The 25371-nt window shown below is 33.8% G+C and overlaps 1 protein-coding gene, 1 long non-coding RNA gene and 1 other non-coding gene across 5 annotated transcripts in view; 1 reads left to right on the top strand and 2 right to left on the bottom strand.

The window, feature by feature from the left end:
* Positions 1-25371, bottom strand: part of KYNU (kynureninase) — a 714170-nt gene that overhangs the window by 505113 nt on the left and 183686 nt on the right. The window contains exon 7 of the mRNA XM_037521827.2: positions 18236-18298. The gene's annotated coding sequence lies outside the window, so the exon portion shown is untranslated. The remainder of the gene's footprint in view (positions 1-18235; positions 18299-25371) is intronic.
* Positions 14430-25371, top strand: part of LOC129146628 (uncharacterized) — a 55272-nt gene continuing 44330 nt past the window's right edge. For all 3 annotated transcript variants that reach the window (XR_008553550.1, XR_008553549.1, XR_008553548.1), the window contains exon 1: positions 14430-14505. This is a non-coding gene — a long non-coding RNA (uncharacterized LOC129146628). The remainder of the gene's footprint in view (positions 14506-25371) is intronic.
* On the bottom strand, positions 20963-21122 carry LOC119256474 (U1 spliceosomal RNA). The gene has a single exon (XR_005127803.1). It is a non-coding gene; the product is annotated as a U1 spliceosomal RNA (small nuclear RNA).

Here is a 25371-nt window from a genome sequence, read left to right as displayed (position 1 = left end):
ATCAGTCCGAGCAACACAGTGTCCAACGCATACGACAAATTAAAAAACAGACAGTAGGGAGTAAAGAACCACACGCAACCTAACAACTCCTCAGGAAAGAAGCACACCACAAAAAGAAAACCACTCCCCAGATTGCAACGACAGCAACTTGGAAGAACTTCTGAGCCTTCCAGAAAGAGAATTTAAATTGCCATGATTAAAAAAGTGATAGATCAGAAGAAGGAAATTGAGTCCCTAAAGAGGAAGTAAGAGAAATGCAGGAGATCAAAGAATTAATGGAGGAACTAAAGAACTCTGGGAAAAGCAATGAAGCAGAATAGATGAAATGGAAGAACGAATAAGTAATCTTGAAGAACACAGAAATAAAAGAACCAAAACAGAAAAGGAAGAGAAGTACGAAGGAAAAAGAATGAAGAAAGACTTCGGGAACTATCTGACTCCATGAGGAAAGGAAATATAAGAGTTATAGGAATTCCAGAAGGAGAGGAGAGAGATGTAGGGAACAGAGAAAATATTCATGATATAATTGAAGAGAACTTCCCAAATGAGAAGAAGGAGCTGAAAATTGATATACAAGAAGCAAGAAGAACACCAAACTTCCACGACGAAAGGAAAAACACAGCAAGACACATAAATAGTAAAGCTCCCAAGAATCCAGGACAAGGAAAAAAATAATGAAGCTGACAAGAGGAAGAAACAGATAACATTCAAGGAAAACCAATCAGGCTGACATCAGACTTCTCTGAAGAAACACTACGGGCAAGGAGAGAGTGGAGGACATAGTCAACAGACTCCAAGAAAACAGATGCCAACCAAGAATACTCTATCCGCAAAGCTCTCTTTCCTCCATGAAGAAAGAATATGGACCTTCCAGACAAAGAGAAACTCCGGAATTTCATTGCGACTAAACCCACTCCAAAAAATACTACAAGGAATCCTAAAGCCAGAACCTCAGAGGGACGAATAACAACGAAAGAAGACCAAAAAAAAAAAAAAAGTTATTAAAAAATAAATAAATAAAATCAAAGGAAAGACAAACATAATGGCAAATACAGATGCTAACATATCAATATTAACTCTAAATGTAAATGGACTAAACTCTTCAATAAAAAGACACAGAGTTGCAGCCTGGATTAAGAAACAAAACCCAACCTTTCTGTCTCCAGGAAACACATTTAGCTACAAAAGATAAAATAGGCTCAAAGTCAAAGGATGGAAACAATCCTACAAGCAAATGGGCCAAAAAAGAAAGCAGGAACAGCTAACTTATACAGATAAAAACAGACTTCAAACTCAAAAAAATAAAAAGAGACCCCAATGGTCACTACATTATGATTAAGGGGACAATACTTCAAGAAGAAATAACACTCATTAACATATACTCACCAAACGAAAGAGCACCAAAATATATCAGACAACTGTTGTCCTCTCTGAAAACAGACATCAGAGAAAAACACATATGTAGTGGGAGACTTCAACACACCACTATCAACAATGGATAGATCAACAAGACAAAAAATAAGTAAAGAAACTAAGCTCTAAATAAGGACCTAGAGCATTTGTGCTTAAACAGACATCTATAGAACACTAAACCCAAAAAACGGAGTACACATTTTTCTCAAGCGCACACGGATCATTCCCAGGATCGATCCAATACTGGCACAAGACAAACATCAACAGATACACCAAGATTGAAATCATACCAACCATCTTTTCTGACCACGAAGGCATCAACTAGAAATAAATCATAAAAAAAGGCAAGGAACATCCTACCTCATGGAGATTAAAAGCCACACTACAAACCACTGGACTAACGAGGAGATCAAAGAAGAAATTAAAAATTCTTTGAATTGAATGACAAGGAGGACACCAATATCCTAAATGTATGGATGCAGCAAAAGCAGTAATAAGAGGAAATATATAGCAATAGAAGCTCACATCAAAACAAGAAAAGAACTCAAAGAAACAACCTAATCTCGAAGCTCAAAGATCTAGAAAAAGAACAACAAAAAAACCCCAGAACCAGTAGAAGAAAAGAAATAATAAAAACAAAGCAGAAATAAATGAAATTGAAACTAAAAAAACAATCCAAAAGATCAATGAAACCAAGAGCTGGTTCTTTGAAAAAATAAATAAAATAGACAAACCCCTAGCCAGGCTCACAAAGGAAAAAAGGGAGAAAGCACAAATACACAGAATCATAAATGAAAGAGGAGAAATCACAACGGACACAGCAGAAATCAAAAGAATAATCAGTAACTACTATGAACAGTTATATGGAAAACAAGTTCAACAATCTAGAGGAGATGGACAAATTCCTACAACTCTACAATCACCCAAAGCTAGATAAAGAAGAAATAGAACACCTAAACAGACAATTACAAGCAGCGAAATTGAAATGGTAATTAAAAACCTCCCAAAAACAAAAGCCCAGGACCTGATGGATTTACAAATGAATTCTACCAAACATTCAGAGACGAATTAGTGCCTATCCTTCACAAACTCTTCCAAAAAATTGAGAAGGAAGGGACAATACCAAACACGTTCTATGAAGCCAATATTACACTAATACCAAAACCGAATAAGGACAACACAAAAGGAAAACTATAGGCCAATCTCCCTAATGAACACTGATGCAAAAATCCTCAATAAAATTTTAGCTATCAGAATCCAACAATGTATCCATAAGATAATTCACCACGACCAAGTTGGATTCATTCCAGGGGCACAAGGATGGTTTAACATCCGAAAATCAATCAACGTTATCCAACACATCAACAAAAGAAATATAAAAACCATATGATAATATCAATAGATGCTGAGAAAGCTTTCGACAAAGTGCAACACCCATTCATGATAAAAGCCCTTGAAATTCTTGGGATACAAGGAACATACCTCAACATCATAAAGGCCATCTATGACAAGCCAACAGCCAGTATCATTCTCAATGGTGAAAAGCTGAAAGCAATTCCATTAAGATCTGGAACAAGACAAGGATGTCCACTCTCACCACTGCTTTTCAATATAATACTGGAAGTCCTAGCCAGAGCAATAAGACAAGAGAAAGACATCCAAGGAATCCAAATAGGAAAAGAAGAAGTCAAACTATCACTATTTGCAGATGATATGATAATATACATAGAGAACCCCAAAATCTCCACAGAAAAACTAATTCAACTCATCAATCAATTCAGTAAAGTGGCAGGATACAAAATCAACATGCAAAAGTCAGTAGCCTTCCTATACACAAACAATAAATCTGAAGAAGAAGAAATCAAAAAAACCACCCCTTTTATTATCGAAACAAAAAAAATCAATATTTGGGAATAAATCTAACAAAAGAGGTAAAGGACCTATACAAAGAAAACTATAAAACACTGTTAAAAGAAATAGAAGAAGACACAAAGAAATGGAAAGACATCCCCTGCTCATGGATTGGAAGAATAAACATTATTAAAATGGCCATCCTACCAAAAGCAATATACAGATTCAATGCTATTCCAATCAAAATCTCAATGGCATTCTTCAAAGAAATAGAACAATTATTGATGAAATTCATATGGAATCACCAAAAACCCCGAATAGCCAAAGCTCTACTAAAAAAAAAAGAAGGAAATGGAGGCATCACACTCCCAGACTTCAAACTATACTACAAAGCCATAATCATCAAAACTGCATGGTATTGGAACAAGAACAGACATACAGACCAATGGAATCGAATAGAAAATCCAGAAATAAACCCACAGATTTAGGTCAACTAATCTTGACAAAGGAGCAAAGACTATGCATTGGAGCAAAGAAAGTTTGTTCAATAAATGGTGCTGGGAAAACTGGGTCGCTACATGCAAAAGAATGAAGCTTGACCACTACCTCACACCATACACAAAAATCAACTCAAAATGGATTAAAGAACTAGACATAAGACCTGAAACCATAAAATACATAGAAGGAAATATAGGCGAAACACTACGGGATTTGCACATCAAAGACATCTTTACAGACACATCACCCAAAGCAGTGATAGTGAAGAGAAAGATAAACAGCTGGGACTACATCAAATTAAAGAGCTTCTGCACAGCAAAAGAGACAATAACAAAAACAAAGAGAAACCCCCACCAACTGGGAGAACATTTTTTGCACCCAACACTAATGATAAAGGACTGATCACAAAAATCTGCAAAGAGCTGATGAGACTCAGCAACAACAAAGAAAATAATCCAGTCAAAAAATGGGCAGAAGAGCTAAAAAGAAACTTCTCTGAAGAGGAAATGCAAATGGCCAACAGACATATGAAAAAATGTTCAACATCACTTGTAATCAGGGAAATGCAAATCAAAACTACCATGAGATACCATCTCACACCAGTGAGAATGGCACATATAAAAAAACTAGCAACAACAAAATGTTGGCGAGGATGTGGAGAAAAGGAACTCTTGTGCACTGTTGGTGGGAGTGCAAACTGGTCCAACCACTATGGAGAGCTGTGTGGAGATTTCTGGACCTACTAAACATAGAGCTTCCATATGATCCAGCAATCCACTCCTTGGTATTTACCCAAAGGACACAGAAACATCAATTCCAAAGAGCACCTGCACTCCTATGTTTATAGCAGCACTGTTTACAATAGCTAAGCTTTGGAAACAACCCAAATGCCAAAAATAGATGACTGGATCAAGAAGATGTGGTACATATATACCATGGAATATTACTCAGCATTCAAAAAAGATAAACACATGCAATTTGCAGCAACATGGATGGCACTGGAAGGGATCATGCTCAGCGAAATAAGCCAAAAAGAAAAAGAAAAATACCGGATGGTCTCACTCATAGCAGGAATCTAGAAAACTTAAATAAGGGACCAGGAAAATGAATATAAGAAAGTGAAAATCAAAATCAACAAAAAACTATGAACCAGAGACACTTTTGGGGGTGGCGGGCGGGAGGGGAAGGATTGGGGTCAGAATGGGGCGTTTGCAATTGTATGGGGGAATATAAAAATAAAATTTAATATTTAAAAAAAAAATGGTATGGTGAAGGGAAAATTTGAACTTTTTGTGATGAACTTAATGTATTATAAATGCATGTTATTTCTCATGATGAACATCTGAAACTTACCTAAAATTATAATGTAATGATTTCAATTAAAAATATAATAAATGTTATGTTTATAGCAGCACTGTTTACAATAGCTAAGCTTTGAAACAACCCAAATGCCCAAAAATAGATGACTGGATCAAGAAGATTGGTACATATATACCATGGAATATTACTCAGCATTCAAAAAGATAATAACACATGCAATTTGCAGCAACATGGATGGCGCTGGAAGGGATCATGCTCAGCGAAATAAGCCAAAAAGAAAAAGAAAAATACCGGATGGTCTCACTCATAGCAGGAATCTAGAAAACTTAAATAAGGGACCAGGAAAATGAATAACTATAAGAAAGTGAAAATCAAAATCAACAAAAAACTATGAACCAGAGACACTTTTAGGGGGGCGGGGGCGGGAGGGGAGGGATTGGCTCAGAATGGGGGGCTGCAATTGTATGGGGAATATAACAAATAAAATTTATAAAAAAAAAAAAATATGAATAAATGAAAAAAAAAAAAATAAAAAGACGGACAAAGAAACTATGAACAATTTTCAGATTCCACATATAAGCTCCTCACTTTGTTAGGGGGAAAAGGATGTCCTAAGCTAATTCCACACAGGCTTTGTGGACTCCACCCCCACCGCAGACCAAAGCCAAAGACACTGGGAACTCCAAATCCCACACACCAAAGGGAAGGTGGCTGGGGGTTAAGCAGCCAGGTTGATATAAAGCCAGACACATGGGCTTTGGGGGCGGGCCCCCATTTTGGCTCTCCGCCAGCTCGCAGCTGTCTGGCCAACTCTGAGAGTGACTTTGGGTTTCCAGGTCAGCGGATCGGGTAGACGCGCATTAAAGACTTTATTTCCCTATTTTCTCCCTGAGTTGTACATTTTCCTTATTTCCTTTTCCCTTGTAAATAAACCTTTTATTAACATTTTGTGTGTGCCTGTAGTGGAGTATTAATAAGTCCCTTTTAAATGCGCAGGTGAGGACCCACAGCCTGGCAACCTGTTCAATATCAGGGCTGTCCTATAACAACTTCACCAAACTCACAAATAATGATATAAGCAGACAAATTAGGAAAAGGCAAAATGACAAATGACCAATGAACATTTAAAATTGTTTGACTCAACTACCAGTAAAGGAAAACAAGATATGTCTCTCTACTGGAGTGTCAAATATTAGAAGGCTAATATGATGCCTACTACCTTAAGTGAATTCTGACTATTTTCTCTTTAAGTCCATTTCTTGCTCTTTCTCTGCCTTTTTCTAGGAAAACAGACACCTACTTCCCAGTTACATAAGTCACCTGCCTCCAGCTGAAGTGCCCAAGGTTTTAAAAAGATTTAAGGTTGGACAAAAGAACTGTAAGGTTACTTCTTTCCCCACTTATTCTTTAGGGCAGGGCCTTTAACTGAGTAACACCACCTTGGCTGTTTCCAGCTCAAGGGCCCTGGTGACATCTCCTCCTCCCATTTCCCCTCCCAAAGGTGTCAGACACTGTGGGCAAAGCAGGAAAGTTCCATTGGGTGTAAACACTGGGAGGCTAAGTTGTGTGAAGAGAGTTTAAAACCATATTTAAATCAGCTGAAAGGCAGCCTGTCTTTTACATAACTTTGTGTGAGCAGTTCTAAACAATGGCTAAGACATTAAAGACACATGCCTCCCACCAAGGCCATCTCTTCCAATTACACTCTCCCCCTCCCACCTTCACTATGCCACCATCCAGTGTGAGGAAGATAGCAGCAGCTTCCTCCTGCTGTTACTTATGCCAGACATGCTTCACAATCACCTGTTTGATTTCTCAACTCTTCCATTATCTATGTCACAAATTACCTGTTTTAAATTTAGAGGTTCAGTTTTCCTGTTTGAACCCTGGCTGACATAATCAATATATGTAAGATTTAATACTTTCATTTGTGGTGTGAGTTAATGATATTTGTGGTGGGTATTAATAGATATAACTCATAAGTTGGGAATTTGGTCCTATTTATCCAATTCTAAACATGTGGAGTGGAGGGTGAGAGACAGAAGGGCTTGTGATTTCTAGCTTAATTTTTTATATTAGTTACTGAATTACTTTTACAAAAAATGCATTTCCAATTTGAAAAGCAAAAAATATAAGTGTATACTGAATGCTGTCAAAATGAAAGAGCTAATATGCATCTCTCATTGTTGGGGTGTAGCTTATGAACAGAAATTTAAAAAACAAATAAAATAATCTTAAAAGACAAGCATGACTCTAATAAATCACGCTTATGTAGAAGAAGAAAAAATTACCAATGGAAAGCAATGAACCAATGTTAGGATGCAATTAATTTCCAAATAAAGTGCTGATTAATTACACGTGAAATCTACTGTAAAGAACTAGAAAAATATGTAAGTGTACTAGCTCAAAAGGGACATATTCTTATTTTCTGAAAGGTTTTAGAGGTAAGCAGGCTTTCAAGGGTCACTTTTAACAGGCTTTAGAATTCAATGAAGTATTATTGGAGAACTGTGAGGATAATTTATAGCCAGTAAAGCATGCAGTGCTGGGTGGCATCAAGCACCAGTTCTGAGACTGACACAGTTACCGGGTTTAGCTAGTGTCAGAGCCCTTCACAGGCAATGCTTCAGGTCTTACACTTACTCAGTAATATGTCTGATACATTACTGTGAGACACACACATATTTATGCATTTGGAATCAGGTAGACTTGAGATCGAATCCATTCCCTTGCTAGCAGTGGCACCCAGGATAGAATACACAAGCTCTCCTGCTTTCTGCGCATTCATTTCAAATGCAGATAATAATACATCTATCATATACTTAATGTATGCAGTATCATTGTTCAACACTCTTCTATTATCAAAAGGCCCATATTCTGATGAATTCAATTAAAATTCTGTGTTTCTGTATGTTGGTTGGTTGAAATTATGAATCTTCTCAATTGCTGTTGAAAATAGAACTCCTACAGTGTTGGGTTCCACAAAATATTTTCCAGGTCAGAAGGATCAGAAACAAATAAGTGTAAATATTTTGAATATATAACATATATTCTAATAAAAAAGTATTCATTTTAAACAAAATCAATAAGAGTAGAGAAAAACACCCCCAAACTAACAACAGCATGGAGATATTTAATGTCAGTCATCTGATAGTCATATAATATGTGAGATTCTTATCTTAGTTCTATAAAAAGTAATTAGTAATTTATATAGTTTTGTATTTTTAGTAGCAAATATACAAAACTACTATTTCATGGTACAATTCTAAGTATCTCACACAAATTAATTCATCCTTCAAAAACTTGATAAGTATTGTTGTTATCTTTATTTTTGATATTATTCTCATTTTACAGATGAAAACAAAAAAAAAGAATAGTTACTTGAAATCAAGGACAGAGGTATAGTATTTGTTAGTTTAAGGATAAACTTTGCGTACTATAGTATACAAAGCAAAGCTCTGAGGCATGGGGAGTTTTTTTCAAATGCTCTATCACTATCATTAGTTTGAATTTGAAATGCTGTTACTATAGCAACTTTATGATGGCATTTTGTGTCTGTGTAATTTTTTTAGATTCCTTTTATCAGAGTGATGATTTTTATTAATTACTACTTTTCTGAGAGGTGTTTTAATGAATCTTTTCAAAAGTTTTACTGCAGCTATTAAGTTGATTATAAGGCTTTTATCTTTTATTCTATTATGATAAATTAGATTGACTGATTTTCAAATTGGTTTAATATTTGCATTAGTGGGATAAATTCCACTAGGCCATTATATAATCCTTTTATATACATATGCATTGCTGTATTTGATTTGCCAATATGTGAGTTTAGACACCAGTACCTATGGTTATGAGGGATACCTGTGGTTGATAGATTATATACTAGGTCTTTTGGTTTTGGTAATGTTTTTTTTCTTATAAAATTCATTAAGAACTATTCTTCTCTTCTGTTTTCAGGAAGGGTTGGCATAGAATTAGTATCATTTCGTCCTTAACTATTGGATAAAACTTAGAGGTGTAATCTTCTGAACTTAGGCTTTTTGGTTGAAAGATTTTTTTCATTGAATTTCTTTAGTAGAAAAAAATTTCATATGAATTGGTCATTTGCTGGTATGAAGTTATTCATGATATTTCTCATGAGCTTTTAAGCTCTCTAGTAACCTATATTCCTGATATCAGTGATCTATATCCTCTAATTTTACTTACTAGTCCAGTAAGTTGTTCATCAAACATGTTTATTATTTTTGAATATGTCTTCTAGTTGTTTGTTTTTACTCTTAATATTTCCTTCTTTCTACTTGCCTTGAACTAACTTTTCTTTCTCTAGCCCCTTGAGGTAGAAATAAGGTCCTGAGTTTAGAGTAAAAGAAAATCAATTTAAGCTAAAATTTTCTTCTAAGCATTATTTTTTCTGTATCATACAGACTTGGATATATTTTTTATTGATAATTCATTTTGAAGTTTTTCTTTTTTCTTCAATGATACCTATTTTAACCAACAGATGATTTAGAATTGTATGGATTAATTTCCAAATATTGATGTTTTCTTAAATATCTTATTGCTATTTACTCCGAATGTAATAACAGTATTATCTAAAAACATGCTTTGTGCAATTTTATTGATTTTCAATTATGTGAGACCATACAAAACATGGTCTATCTTGAACAGATATGTGCATTTGCAAAAGATATATATGGGATCTATAACTTTTATATATTTTATAAATATCAACTAGGTGAAATATTTATGAGTAGTGTTCAGGTGCTCTATATTTTTGGCTGATTTTAGATCAACTGCTTAGAGAGGGATATTAAATTTTCTATTAATTTATCCCTTTAGCTTTCTCATATTTGATTCATGTATTTAGGCTATATTATTAGATACATAAATATTTATAATTATGTATTCCTAATGAAATGCCCCTTTTGTGATTCTGAAATATCTTTTATCATGGTAGGACTTTTTATCTTGAAATCTACTTTATCTAAATATTAAAAGCTATTTCAGCCTTCTTATGCTTACTCCATATATATGTGTGTATCTATACAGTGTATCTGTGTATCAGATATACTGATATAGTGTATCTATATTTTAAGTTTGTTTTAATTCTGATAAGATATAACTTTTTTTAAAGATTTATTTATTCATGCATATAAGAACCAGGGTACAGGCCAGCTGTGCGGGAGGGTGAGAAGATTCACCAGAGACAGAGCAGGAAACAGAACAGGCAGACTAACTGAAATACACTGCTGAGGGGAGCAACAGGTGACAGGAGAGGTGTGCTGCACCATGTGGGTATCTCCCCAGCAGGCTGGAATCGAACCCGCACTGCAGAGGCTGTAGACAGTTTCACTGTGCTGCGCTCAACCTCCTGTGCCACCAGAGAAGCCCTAACTTTCTTTTTTTTAAGATTTATTTATGCATACAAGAACTGGGGTACAGGCCAGAGATGCAGGGGATGAGAGGATTCACCAGAAAGAGAGTGGGGTACAAAAAAGGTGGATCTACTCATATACACTGCCAAGGGAAGGAGCGGGCCAGACAGGAGAGGTCTGCTGAGCCATGTGGGTAGCTCCCTAGCCGGTCGGGAGATGGAGCTTGTGATGCAGTGGCTGTGGATAGCTTCACAGTGCTGTGCTTAACCCCCTGTGCCACACTGGGAGGCCCAGATCTAACTTTCAATTAGAGTACTTTTCCATTAACATTTTATATAATTATTGTTATGGTTCAATTTAAGCCTTAGAATGTATTATTATTTTGTTTATTGTTTAATCTCTGTGATTTTTCCTTCTTTCTGTTTTTTTTTCTTTTTTTTGGATTATTCCTTTTAAATCTATTTTAGAAACATTTTAGCTATTCTTCTGGCATTTTAAACTATTATAATGAGTAAAATATACATCTTTATTTTTTCACAGTCTTGTTATATTTAATAGTTTATCCCTTAAAGTTAGAATCTTTTCAATTTAGCCCTATTTGATTCTCCTGTTATTCTCTATCATTTCATATGAGTTGTGTCTCTATACTTTATCAGTTTCAAAGATAGTGATAATGTGATAATGTGAATTAAAAGAAAGAAGGAACCAAAATAGTGTTATTTGTTCACACATGTACTATTTTTAAGCTTTTCATACATTCTTGAATTACCAGTTATTTTTTGCTATATTTTTTCCCTCAATGCAGTCTATCTTTTAGCATTTATTCCTGTATAGAGTTTTCAGCATTTGACTTTTATATGCCTAAATGTTGATTATTTCAAAGTTATTCTCTTTGGATTTCATGTGCTTCTTAAATTTGGTTGTTTCATAATATGTTTAAAGTTTTCTGCCTGTGTGTCCTCAAAATATCTTGTCTTCCTAATTCTCCTCCTCTTGAGAGATCTTTTGATACTTACATACAGGCGCTTGAAACTTTGTGCATCTTTGATTCTTTTCTCTCTTCTTATAGGATGATTTCTGCATGTCTGCCTTCAATTTCATTTTTCTTCTAGTAAGTCTCCTCATTTATTAAGTACAACTAGTGAATTTCATTTATGTTGTGTTTTCCAGCTCCAAAATTTATTTAATTTACTTTTGGTGTTGCATTCAGTCTTTTTTTTTTTTTTTGGTGATATTTCCTAATATTCCCTACTTTTTTTTGTAATTATGAACCTATTTTACTTTCCTTGACCACTCATTATATCAGCTTCATTGGTAATTCTACACCTAGGTCATCACAATGTTTGCCTCTCTTTATTGTCTGTTCTTAAGACTGTATCACATGTTTCTGTTTCCGATAAGTCGAGGATCTCAATTTTACACCAATTATTTTCTACAGTATGTTTATAGGTTATGAGCCCCGATATTGCCCCCAAAAGTATAAATAGCTTTGATTTATTGAGCAGTTAACTTGCTTAGAGTCAAACTTTAAAATGTCACATAACGACCGATGGCAGGTCACATGTCAGTTCAGCGCTTTCATTTAGATGAAAGTTGCCTTTGCTTTCTCCCTGCAGGTTCAGGGATCAGTTATAAACTTGGGCTGAGTCTATATATTGATTTTTCTTTTCATTGGCTCTCTCTGTCTGAGGGTTTGCCTTTTGATCTCCAGAGGTTTTTACTGCCCTTGACTTACTTCCCTCCATATTTAGTCAAGATGCACAATATTCTCTTTTTTTCAGAGTTTATAGCTCCTATGTTGCAGTCACATTCATAAATGTGGACATCCTCAGGGAAACAAAAAAACTTGGGAGTTCTCTCCATGCTATTTTGCTTGTTCCACGTTTAACTTACTTTCTGCATTTGACTAACTTAATTCCCCACGCCCAGAGACCTTAGCTATTTTTTCGGGGGTAGAAGGGTGTGTTTTGCTCAGAGTTTAAAACTCTATTTGCATGAGATTTGGTCCAGTATGTATAGTTATTATTTGTAGGGAGATCTAGTATTTACCCTTCATATCACCAGCATATCATCAGTCTACCAAGGAAAGGATCAACTGAGTCACATGTTAAAGTATAATCTCATTGCTTACATTGTTTCTCAATTTTCATCATTGTTTTCCTAATCACTCCTCTCATCTATAAGAATATATTAACTAACTGAACCATTTAACTAGCTTACTTATTATTGATTTACTATGTTATTTTTAGCAGTTCCAGAATTGTATCACCATGTAAAAATAAGATTAGGATAATTTTATAACTTTATATGTATAAATTTATATTTATATATTATAATATATTATATTATATATATCCACTTTTTTGATTTTTAAACATGATAGCAGAACATTGCAATGTTGGAAATATATCTTTTGTTAACACAGTTTAGGGAAAAAATCCTTCTACTATATTTCAATGCATTTATATGCCATCAGTTGTGAGAAGGTGTGTAATACACATTGCTATTTTAAGTAACTCCAAGAAGGAAGAACTGTAGTTCATCCCCATTTAACACAATGCCTTTTAAACATCATTTGAAATTTATTTTGTACACCTCTTGCAAATGAACTTTACTTTCTTCTATGTTTTTTTCTTTCTTAATCATATATTAATCTGCAATGTTGCCATGTTTCTCAGGCTCATGAAGTTTTGTTTTGTTTTCTCCCATGCTGAATCATAGTATCATCTTCTTAAAGATACTTTAAGCAGCAATTAAACTTAACACATGGAGTACAAATAATGTACACAATTTGATGGATGTGAGGAAAGTGTGAACAACTATGATTAATTCCAGGCTTGTGGAGGCAATGAGAGCTACTTTGGGATTGTTGCCTGGTCAGTGATGCTCGATATAAGAATCCTTGTGAATTCAGAGATTTCAAAATGTGAAAATAACAGGTTTCATATTGCAAGTAAAATATTACTCAATGTTTTCTTTAGTTTTTCTCTCACAGGAAAGTAAGCATACCAGTTGCTTGAGAAAAAGAGAACTCTTCTAGATAATTATCTTTCTATGTGGCACTTTTGTATATTCACTGCTTAATGACCTATTTATATTCATGTGACAATAATTTAGTCATTGAAAATTATAGTTACAGATTATTTTTAAAAAGTAAAATTCAAGATCATGGTTTTGACAAACTTTCCAAATCAAAATTAAATTAATTTGAGCCTGTCTTATGCTGTGGTATATCTGTTCCCTATATTCCTATAGATCATTTTTTTATTCCATAGAAAGTTTTTGATGTCTGCTCAAGCTACTAGCTACATAGAAAAAACTATGAACCTTACATTCTTGTGTGCTTGTCTGTACCATACCATGGAGTGAAAAATTGGGACAAAGATCAACTTGAGGTATTCCTTTAATATTAGAAACAACATGATAATGTTTCCTAATGAGTCCTCTAGTACCAAATAAGCAATCCTGGGGATAGCACACATAGGGAGCAATACCCACATATCTAAATATTTCAAAGGAGGATTTTTATTAGACATGTATATTACAATTTTTCAAATAATTTTTAGGCATCTGAACTTGCCCCTAATGGCCTCATCTCTCATCCCTCTTTGTTTTAAAACTTTACCTTCAGCAACTCCTTGCATTTCTGTGCCATTATGCTGTTTTTCACTTTTGTGTCTTCTTTTTGTGACCCTGATTCATGGAATGACTTTCCTTTTCATCTTTGCTTAACTAAACTCTTTTTCATCCTCTGGAGCTCAGTTAGGGCATCACCTGCTCTAAGAAATTTCCCTCATCTAAGTGTGTTTGATTTTAGTCCAATTTCAAGTTAAGGGATTACATTTTATTCCCTTAACATTTCCATTTCACTTAGCAGTTAACAATATCAGACCATATAGTGATGGAGTTTTCTGATTCTATATTAGAATTCTCAGGTTGTCATAACAAAATACTGTCAACTGTGTGGTTTAAAATACAATAATTCATTTTCTCATAGCTTTGGAGAGTAGAAAATCCAAGATCAAGGTGCTGGTCAATTTGTTTCCTGGTGAGAGCTCTTCCTACCTTGCTGAGAGGGGAGAGGGATGGAGGAAAGGGGCAGGCCCTCTTTTGGAGTCTCTTCATAAAAGCACACTAATGTTATTAAATGAGAATTGAGGGCTTGGTCCTTATGACCTCATTTAACCTTCATTACTTCTGTAAAGACTTTATCTCTAGTCACATTAGAGTTTTCAGTAAGAATTTGCTGGGGAAGGAGTGTTGGAAACAGGAATATTCAGTTGATCATAGGTTATTCAAGTAATCCCTTTAGAATCAGAGAACCAATGAGGTAAACTACTAATAATTTAACTAAAATCACTCTCCTTGCTCTCACTTAACATTGTCCAAAGAATATTTCCCTATGGGTGGCAAACACAGAGTTTGCACAGAGAAGTGACCAAAAGTGCCTCTAGACAATGGAAGCTATTTGAGAAGTTGTTGCAGCACTCTTTTAGAAATGATTATTACCAAGGAAAAAGGAGAGAAAAATCCTATATATTCTAAAAAAAAAATACAAATGACTTACTATTCTCTCCCCTGGTCATTCTTTTTTTTATTTTTAAGGGTCAACTTGTTTTCTTTTTGAATATAGAATATATAGGAACTTATAGTCTAAAGTACTCATAGCAGAAGGGACTATCACAGGAGGGCTCAATGAGATTATTCATATACCCCCAGTTTCTACCCATCCATAATCTGTGATTCCAAAATTTCCTGATCATTCTCTTATTGTACTTACTAGACAGTTCTCTAGTTTTCTGGGTCTTTTCCCTTGTCCCCACCAAATCCACTCTCCACTCTGCTTATCCATGTATATGGTGTTAGTTGTTTCCTAGTGTTTATAGCACTTACCTGTTCTCCCTCCTGGTCATTTTTTTTTTAAGGGCCAACTTGTTATACTTTTGTATAATAATTGTACTATAATTATATTTCGATATACTGTTTATTTTTATTGTTTATGCTCATTATTTTTAAAAGTCCCTTCACTCAATTCATCATTTACCCTTTCGATAATGGATAATGACATTTATTTCCATTTAAACCCTAACCAACACAACTGCGTGTCTTTCACTGAAAAAAAAAAATGAGTTGTTGGAGGGTGACCTAATTAAATTTACATTTCATAACCTAGTGCATTGCCTGACATAGTAAAATGCTGCATCAATACTTACACTTCCTCATACATAAGTTTTCAGTCCTCATTTTTTTTATAATTATACATTTGTCCCAAAATAAATAGAAACATGACAATGTCTCTCATTTAGAGTGCTATGAAGTTTCTTTTGAATTGTAAATGAATGGAGAACAGACTTTTCCTTTGTACAGCAGTGGATATCATATATCGTGAAAATAATAATTCACACCTCTAGAAAATCACAAGGTTCTTTGTGGTAGATATCTCACATAAAGTTTTCTGAAGACCACTTGGGGTTAAATTAAAAGTTGATTGACTTTGTAGAGGAAAGAGGTATTATGTTTTATCTCATACAACTACTAAATTTGCCATCATATTAAGGGATAATAGAATAAACCAAGAGGGAGTAAGAGGATGTTACAGAGAAAAGGAGAAACCAAATAACCACAGCATGAACAAACAGTAATGAGAGGGAAAAATTCTGATATGGGACATATCATCCCATGGATCTTTTAAATTTGAAACATTATTTTGTTCATTCATCATTTCACATTCACATGTAGCCTGGATTACAGAATACAGATCATGTAATTTGCTCATATAAATGCTTTAGCTTGATTACTATCACTGAATATGCCTTCTTTCAGAGAGGCACCCAATGGAGATGAAATATATACAACAAAGACTAGTTCTCTAAAGGATTACAGTGGCCTTTTGAAATGAGACAAAGATGGGAAAACACTACTTGGTATTTGTACCAAGACTTCTTTTTTATGTTGTTGTCAGTGATAACAACAGGTAACTTATTAGATGGGTAACGCAACACCTTCAGATTTAAGAGGTATATCCAACTACAATTCACCTAGAAATATTCTCTAGAAAATGATTATGATTGGTATAATGGAGCTAGGTTTAAAGTTAGGGAAAGATTTAGCATTATAGAAAAATCATTCTTTGTGTTTGGTCACAGAACATACAAACAAAACTACGGAATAAAGCGATAATGAAATTATGTTTTGCTTTTTTTTTTTTTTAACTCATCCTAATATAGAGAGGAGGGTGGGAAAAATGGGAGAATGAGAGGTAAATCAGAGCTCAGGCCCTCAAGAACCACTACCTTCAAAATAGCCAGTAGCAAAGGGAGTCCTTCTCTGAGTGGCAATCTAGATAATGAATAACAGAATAACAGACTGTGGAAATTTTTGCATAGAAATTGAAAAGAGAATTTGTTAACTGATAGTGTCAGAGATTTGCTCCTATGTATAGGGGAACTATTAAATGTAATGATTATAAAATTTCTCGGATGTAAAATACAATCTTCTCCCCTCCCCCCAATCCTCCTTCCAGCTTTTACTATTAAGACATATTATATTATTTTATTTGTTCCTCAGCTTCCAGAAACTGGAGAACATTTCCTCTAGTTAATATAATACCTATACATTTTTTTAGACTATAACCCAGTCGGTCTGGTGTGTCACATGGGTTGTGTTTCCCTTTGCTGGAAGAGGCAGAACAAGCACTTCTTCATGGGGAATTCCCTCATCTAAATATCTCAGAGTACTTTGTTTCTAAATAGCAATTTTGTTTATCTCAAATATTCAGCATTCCTTTTATTCTCTATGAAATAAAAGAATTTCTGACTCCAATAATCTGAAAAGCTAAATTAGCAATATAACAGCTCAGCTACATAAAATGTAATATGTTGTAAAATTGCTGTTAAAATAGAGATCTAATGATACCTTCATTAACTTGATCACTGAAATGGCAAACCCTTTCCAACACAACAGTTTCTATAGATACCACATGCTTATGATCAAAATTGCTTTTCTGAACGTGTTTTCCCTCCCTTACTTGATTGTATTTTACATCTTCTTTCTGGCTGTAAGTTACAATTAAACATTAAAAAAATAGTGCAAGACAAAATATATTCTACATCTGTTATACTGCTCAATAAATACACAATCTGTCCAGAAAGGATTTTCCTAGTGGGCAAATTAAAAATTGATTGCTGGAAGAATTTTTCACTTACCGTAGCTACCTACTAAACAATGCAAATGTTCTGTAAAGGAAATGTTTACTAATATTTAATTGTTACTACAAAAGATTGATCTTGGCTAACAAGTAGAATTCCATTTACAAACCATAAACATATTCCCATGTTCCATATATGAAGGCATGCAAATAGTTTTGGAGTCTTTGTAACAAAAGGAACCTTATTTTAAATCAGTGAAAATAGTTGAGTTGGCATTATTTCTCCACAATTTTAGAGTTTTATCATCACTTTATATTTTCCAATGTAGTAGGATAAGAAACAGCACTAGTGAAGAATCTAACAAAATTTTATATTTAAATATTTTCCATGAGACCCATTTTATGATATATTTTTAAAATATTTTATTTTATTTTAGGTAATTTCTAATAAACAGTGAGGGTATAACTAGCAGCATGATAAACCATATTGTACTTAATACAAAAGGAAAATTCAATAAAATTGATTCTCCATTTAAAACTTGATTATTTTGTTCATCACTGATTTTGAATAACTTCTTTTAAATATTGCATTTATATTGACTTAAAAATATGATTTATCTGGATTACTTACTTTTTGACATCCAGTTAATTCTTGCACCTGAAGCAAATGCCTCAAGCTCAATGTAGTCACAACCTACAATGAATGTTGTAGTAATTGTTAGGTTTTATACTTGTTAAGGTTGTATAATTGTTAGGTTGTAATTGTTAAGGTTGTATAATTATATTCTATCCATTATGTTGAATTTGATTCTAGTTATCAACAATTGTAACAAGTGTTACGGAATTTCAAACTATTATTCAGATTTTCTGAGGCATCATGTTAAAGTTAACCATCTTTGCCCAAAGATCTCCAAATAATTACACCTGTGCTCTCATCAGAAGTTATGTCATGATAGTGACATTTTATGTGATTTAATAAACTACTGTACAAATTATATGAAATGCAACACTACCACTTTAATTAATATACTTAACTTCAGAATAATGACCTATATTTCAATGAAAATTTTTTTCAACATGTAACTAAAGTACATTTAAATCTCTTCTGATATCAAAATTTCTTACAAAATAATTTCCCATACTCAAATGATATTTTATAAAGCTGCACAGAGCATATTCCCATGGAAGTCTACAATCCAAATTAGTATGTTAAATACTTTAAAACTACATCTGTTATAAATACATGTTAACTTTGCTTAATTTGTTTTTCATAAGTTGTTGACTCTGAAAACTTTTAGTGCATTTTGGTACATAAAACTTGTTAGCTTTTATCATCATGTATACTGCTTTTTCAGAATACAATTAAGGAAATACAGTTATGAAGGAAGTAAATACACATTTGTTATATCGCCGTATAATAGCATAGAAGCTAGGCTTTCTCAGTCTGGATATTATTAGAATGCAAATGTGACTATATCTGACATGCACATGACCTTACTTTACATCTTTAAAAACTAAAGAACATAAGGCAAAAGGAGATCAAAGGTAAAATTAAATGCATTTGTAGCCCTCAATTTTATGTAAGTTCAATAGAAAATGATCTTTGTAAAACACAAGACCTATTTCTACTTTCAAATATGAATGTTTAAGATACTTATTATGGCCAATAATATAATTATCCATTCTTCATACATTTTCAAGCAGTTCCAAATATTTACACTTCCCAATATCTATCCTATGTTTTATCAAGTGTCCCGACAAAATTTCCATGCTTTCCAACATTTCAAACTTTTCTTGCCTTAGGTCACGTGACTATTCCACAAAGAAATGTTTTAGTGATTTTCTAAGCTGATCTTTGATAATTCACATAATAAAATTTTGTTGTTAGAATTCTGAGTCTTTGATGATAATGATTATATTTTTTTATTTAAATAAATTACAGCTGTGACACATTATTCAGAAACAGTGTGTGCATTATAAATATTTCTGAATGAGTTAAATGTCAAAATATTAAATAAGTATTTTTTTAATGAATATACTAAATTAAGAAGAAAATTTATATCACTTTGCTTGTAAAATGGCTTCCTGAGAAATTACAAAGTGGTATAGGGGACTAAAATAAGGAATTTTTGAAAGTATCTGGGCTTTAATAGCAGACATACAAGGGTTCAAATTCCAACCTCCTTTGTATACAATTTGTTCTGAGATTTTTCAAAGACTCAGTTACACTGAGGGGAAAGAAAAGGCAGGCTTTAGTAAATAAATTTTCTCATGTTTTGGATATTTGAGAAATACCTTATAAACTTTCCAAATCTTTCTGTTTCTCTAAATGATTTAAACAGAAAGAGCAATAGCGGGATTGACAATGTGTTTACAGAGGCTTTTGAGTTTTATCAGTTCCTAACAGCCTCATGGTCTCAAAATTTATTACAATTTCAGAAATTTCTTTATTTCTTTTTGTAAATATTACAGATGATGTAAAAATCAGTAACTTAGGATGATTTTCTACTGCTGCTATATACCTTCTGCATGAGCTAGAATACAGCAGACTTGAATGAGAGAAAAACCTAACACACATACGTACCCCAAACCCCCAAATTTTAACAGTGTGCACATGATGCTTAATATTTTTTGGACACATAAACTAAAAACCAAGTCAATAGACAAAACATGATGAGTAATATTTTGACAACATCTGTACATATACTGTGTATGAAAAGTGCCTCAAATATAAGATTATTTGATTGTGGACATATGTGAGGACACTAGAGGATCCATATATAGTAAAATATTTTTTAAACGCAGACATTTTTGGAGTACTTTCCATTATCATAAATATTAACTTGTTATTTTAGTATCATATAAATGAATTTGTTTTGTGTTACAGATTCTTTAAATCTAGGGAACTAATATTTTCTAGCTCTCAAACATGAAAAACAAGACACCCCCAAGAAGTGATAAATAAATTATTCTCACAAACATGCTCCAATGCAAACAACTCTGATATTGTGACCAGATTCCATTTCCCTACCAAAGGTTTATATATCTTATCTACTTTCAGATAAAAAATATAATGATTGGTTATTAGTGTATATTTGACACATGAAATTTGAACTTTTTGTAGCTTGATATCCATGTTCATTAATCAATACACTTTTTTAAAAAGTAACATTATCTTTGTTGTTACTCCATTCATGTACTTTTAAAATTACTTTGGAAAATTACTAATATTTACAAACAAACCATTATGTATTAAAGTTATAAAACATTTAAAATAAATCACCTATTCAAGTCACAAATTATTGGCACAAAGGCCAGTTGAGTCACTTTTATTTCTGTTTTTTCCCTTTTTTTACCGAAAGGGCACACAGGCAGTCCCTCACTACCACAAATTATACATTCTTTTTTCTCACTTTTGGGGAAATTGCATGGGTCAGCACACCCAGAGTGCAATGGGCAAGGCATGCCCTGGGAAAACTACCTTCATAATCATGGTATCTTGTCTGCCAGGAAAGTATGAATACTACTGTTATTCTGTTATAGTAAACTTAAGATAAAGCAGTAGTTTTACAATATGTATTGTGTTAGAATAAACTCAAGAATATCATGAACTCAGTTGAACATATAGAGAAGGAGTAAATCATTTTACTATGGAAAGGATATAGGAATTAATATCTCTACCTCAAAATTAGAGCAACCACATGATACTATCAAATCATGTGGTTCCTTTCCAAAAACAGGGATCCAGATACATCAGGGATCCTGATGAAATTACACTGCACTAATGTTGAAAATGCTCTATTATTACACTGCAGAAAAGTATTACCCAGCATCTGACTTTTCAGTGAATAATTCTTAGCAATGTGCTGAATATAGCTACTTTCTACATTTCAAATGTCCAAATATTAAATCCTGATACATATATACACCGATAAATAGAGTGAATTTCAGAAAGTTGCCAATCTTTTTGCTTATTTTTTCATTTTGCCTTTTCTTCCCTGTTTTCTAAACACAATGAGAAGCATGGCCAGAAAGTCTTAAGTATGACTAACCATCAAAGATATGATAAACAGGGCCTCCCTGGTGGCGCAGCGGGTTGAGCACAGCGCTGTGAAGCTGTCCGCAGCTTCTGAGTGCCCATTTGATTCCCAGCCAGCCAGGAGATTCCCACATGGTGTGGCAGACCTCCCCTACCTTGTCCTCTGCTCCACTCAGCAGTATGCATTGGTCCTTCTGCCTGTTCTGCTCCCTGCTCTGTCTCTGGTGAATTCTTTTACCCTCCCGCACCTCTGGCCTGTATCCCAGTGCTTGTATAAATAAATAAAATCTTTTAAAAAAAGATATGATAAACTAAAAATAGTTGATTTGTTTTCAAGTGGTGGCACCCTGTCATTTATTTTATCACTTTCCCCTGTATTGCATAGTAAAATGTAAAAATATAGAGTCCTCAACTTTCTCCCCACCCCACCCTCGGAAATATTAAGTATAATAGTTTGTATTGTGAATAACCACATCCAAAATAAGGTAATGACACATTAATTTCAAAAACTTATTTATAGAAATTGGCATTTTGGGGTAACTTTCACACTTTCATATTATCCAATTTTAAACTTTAGGATGAATTATAACAAAAATATAATCCATATGTCTCAAGACTCACCATTTTTTTTTATTTCATTGAGGAATAATCAACTACAATGGTATATATTTAAAGTAAACAAGTGGTAATTTCACACACACACATGGTTACCAAGATTAAGATAATTAATATACCCATTCCCGCACATAGTTAATGCAGGTAATATATTTTTGTGTGAATTTTGTGAAAATGTTTATGATGCACTCTTAACAACTTTTAAGAGAGTGATATATATTTAACCATATTCACCATATAACCATTTTATACCCTTAACATTATTTCTTATTCATTCCATGCACTAACTTTCCTTTATCTAAGTGTTTGGTGAAGTCTTACTACTGAGGATTAATAAAAGGAAAAGACATTAAAAATATGTTATACTGAATAATTTCCATGTCTCATGATCTACTCTCCACCCCTTGTCTATTTTGTTTTGTACCATTAATACTAAACTTATGGTCTGTTTCAACAGATTCTCTTTCTTTTGGAATTGGATTTGCTAATAAAAGGCAGGGTGGAAAGTGAGGCCAGATTATCCATCCTGCTTAGTATTTCCTGGACAGACTGAGGAAGTTGGCAGCATCCCTCCACTAAAGATTAGAACTTCTCTCTCCTGTCAGTTGACCTCTCCTATAGTTGTTTTCTCTGAGCTCCAAACAATTATGCCTTCTTGGCTTCAAATTTATAGGTTGTAATGGGTCCCTACTGCTATTAACCTTCCAGTTGTCTACCAACTATTCTACATTTTCTTTGCAAACTGTCCTCAATTTCCCTGTTTGGACGAAGAATTTTCTAACAAGAGTGCTGATCCAATTCACCATCATGGTGAGTCCAATGGGGCTGTGAGAGCAATTTACAGAGAAAAATAAAAGACAATCTAGATCAACATATTTTGGTGTCCCTCTACCATCACTGCAAAGGGGTTCATTGTGGATCCTCTGGAAATGTTGGTGTCTCACTTTCTTCTATTCTCTTCCCAACCTGAAACTTTTTAATTTATCTGGTAAGTGAAATACTAGAAAGCTTAAGTTAGTTAATCTTTTGTTTATCTGTGAGTCATTTAATAATTAAATGACAATTTAATAGGTGAAATAATAGACTTGAAATATCAGATGAGAAAAAGTTTTCTTTATGGTGAAAGTGTCATATTCAAAAATCTGGAGAACAGTTTTTGAGAGAGTATTATAAATTATAAATTCAAAGTAATTTATCCAGTTTACTTGCATCAGGGCGCACTTAGTCCCTGATAATTTCCTCCAGAATATTCTTCAGAGATAGTCACTTAAGGGAAGTGAGGAAGAAGGTATAATCACAAATCTTTATACATTTGCCATTTTTGAAAAAGACATAAAATTTAAATAATAGGGCAGTATAAACCATTACCTCCTTTTGAGAGGGTCCCCTAGGTAAGTAATAATTTCCAAGGCATTCTTGTTTTCAAAACAGTAGTTCAAAAATTCACCTGATATGTTAAAATGAGTCATCTTCACCTCACTGGTCCACTAATATTAATCTTGACTCCACAAGGATTTCTTTATTTTTTTTATGGTCTTTACATTTTATTTTTATTTATTTGTTTATTTATTTATTTATTTATTTTATAATGATATGGTCTTTACATTTTATTTTATTTTTTTAATAATAAATTTTATTTTTATATTCCCCCATACAATTGCAAATGCCCCATTCTGACCCCAATCCCTCCCCTCCAGCCCCACCCCCCAAAAAATGTCTCTGGTTCATAGTTTTTTGTTGATTTTGATTTTCACTTTCTTATAGTTATTCATTTTCCTGGCCCCTTATTTAAGTTTTCTAGATTCCTGCTATGAGTGAGACCATCCGGTATTTTTCTTTTTCTTTCTGGCTTATTTTGCTGAGCATGATCCCTTCCAGCGCCATCCATGTTGCTGCAAATTGCATGTGTTTATCTTTTTTGAATGCTGAGTAATATTCCATGGTGTATATGTACCACATCTTCTTGATCCAGTCATCTATTTTTGGGCATTTGGGCTGTTTCCAAAGCTTAGCTATTGTAAATAGTGCTGCTATAAACATAGGGGTGCAGGTTCTCTTTGGAATTAATGTTTCTGTGTCCTTTGGGTAAATACCTAGGAGTGGAATTGCTGGATCATATGGAAGCTCTATGTTTAGTAGGTCCAGAAATCTCCACACAGCTCTCCACAGTGGTTGGACCAGTTTGCACTCCCACCAACAGTGCAGGAGAGTTCCTTTTTCTCCACAACCTCGCCAACATTTGTTGTTGCTAGATTTTTTAGTATGTGCCATTCTCACTGGTGTAAGATGGTATCTCATGGTAGTTTTGATTTGCATTTCCCTGATTACAAGTGATGTTGAACATTTTTTCATATGTCTGTTGGCCATTTGCATTTCCTCTTCAGAGAAGTTTCTTTTTAGCTCTTCTGCCCATTTTTTGACTGGGTTATTTTCTTTGTTGTTGCTGAGTCTCATCAGCTCTTTGCAGATTTTTGTGATCAGTCCTTTATCATTAGTGTTGGGTGCAAAAATGTTCTCCCAGTTGGTGGGGTTTCTCTTTGTTTTTGTTATTGTCTCTTTTGCTGTGCAGAAGCTCTTTAATTTGATGTAGTCCCAGCTGTTTATCTTTGCCTTCACTATCACTGCTTTGGGTGATATGTCTGTAAAGATGTCTTTGATATGCAAATCACGTAGTGTTTCACCTATATTTCCTTCTATGTATTTTATGGTTTCAGGTCTTATGTCTAGTTCTTTAATCCATTTTGAGTTGATTTTTGTGTATGGTGTGAGGTAGTGGTCAAGCTTCATTCTTTTGCATGTAGCGACCCAGTTTTCCCAGCACCATTTATTGAACAAACTTTCTTTGCTCCAATGCATAGTCTTTGCTCCTTTGTCAAAGATTAGTTGACCATAAATCTGTGGGTTTATTTCTGGATTTTCTATTCGATTCCATTGGTCTGTATGTCTGTTCTTGTTCCAATACCATGCAGTTTTGATGATCATGGCTTTGTAGTATAGTTTGAAGTCTGGGAGTGTGATGCCTCCATTCCCTTCTTTTTTTTTTCAGGAGAGCTTTGGCTATTCAGGGTTTTTTGTGATTCCATATGAATTTCATCAATAATTGTTCTATTTCT

This window comes from Talpa occidentalis, unplaced genomic scaffold, assembly GCF_014898055.3.
Source record: "Talpa occidentalis isolate TD23 unplaced genomic scaffold, MPIMG_talOcc4v2.1 talOcc4.3, whole genome shotgun sequence".
NCBI lineage: Eukaryota > Metazoa > Chordata > Mammalia > Eulipotyphla > Talpidae > Talpa > Talpa occidentalis.
The sequence above is the reverse complement of the archived record's forward strand: the minus strand, read 5'-3'. Positions and strand labels throughout refer to the sequence as shown.